Below are 1,250 nucleotides of genomic sequence, written 5' to 3'. Positions count from 1 at the left end.
TGTTAGTCTGCAGACTAAACTATAGGATCCATCGGCTATAGATGGATTTATTGCTTAGTTCATCCACTGACTGGGAAATGACCTGTGGAACGTCTTCCTGTAGACAGAAAACTGCTGGTTTTAGCAGCTAAATGCTGCACAGGGAGGCATTTTACTGAGCGTCTCTGTGGGAGTGGGGAGTACCAAGATGGCGGATGGTGACTTCAATTAATAAAGAAGCAAATAAAACGATATATACATTTATGTCTCACTTTATAATTTAATTTAATTTCTACCTACATTTATTTGTTTATTGTATGTTTTCGGGCAATTAATTGTATGCTTGTTTATTTATTGAGCATTTATTTTTTCGGTATTTTTTTTTTAAAACGTGGTAGAGCTGGTCCTCCATGCACCCTGCCTTATGAATTGTTTCAGCTCAATAAAGAGGCGCCGCCATCTTTGCCCGATAGGGGGCAGCAGTTCTGCACTGAGGGTCAAAGCGGCGGTGAAGGTTTCCCAGAAGAAGAACAGCTCTCCTCTCAGCGGTGCTAAAGTGACCTCTGCTACCCGCCGCTCTGCTCTCTAACCATGGCTCCTCCTGTCGCAGTCTCTCCTCTAATCAAGGTTTGTGCTCATAAACCTGCTGCTGGAGCGGATATGAAGCGATTTAGTCTAAAAATGTCGGAATATTTATCCGGACTCTACTGACGGCTCCTCTGAAGCCACTGACCTGCTGACTATAACAAGGATGTATCTGTGTAATGGCACCTAGCTAATGCTAATGGTTTAATGCTAACACCACAGTAGCTCCCAGTCCGTCCAGTTGAGTTTCAGTCCGGTTGAATCTCAACATGATTCCGGCTGAAGGATATTTTTGTGTCGCTTGTCGCTAAGCTAACAGTGTTGCTAAGCTAACATTGTGGAGCCTGCCATTAAACAAACTGAATAAAAACAGTCTGATTTCTTAACAAGATTTCCCGTAGAAGTTTCTATATTTTATACGCATCTAAACTGAAACAATTAATGTTATTTTAACTCTGATTTTAATTATTTTAAACAGTCTGTTTAAAGCGTTTTGTCTCCCCCTGCTGTTCATATTGTAAATGACATGTTTCCTTGTCTGTTTATTCCAGACAGCCAGATATTCAGCTTTAATTGTTGGTATTATCTACGGTAAAACCAGATATGGTAAGTTATTCAGTCTTATTTCACTTCTGTTCAGTTTATCTCTATAGCGCCAATTCAATACTCATGTCATCTCAAGTCAT

Source organism: Cyprinodon variegatus, unplaced genomic scaffold (assembly GCF_000732505.1).
Source record: "Cyprinodon variegatus isolate N-32 unplaced genomic scaffold, C_variegatus-1.0 Scaffold105, whole genome shotgun sequence".
In the NCBI taxonomy this organism is placed as follows: domain Eukaryota; kingdom Metazoa; phylum Chordata; class Actinopteri; order Cyprinodontiformes; family Cyprinodontidae; genus Cyprinodon; species Cyprinodon variegatus.
This window is presented reverse-complemented; position numbering follows the sequence as displayed.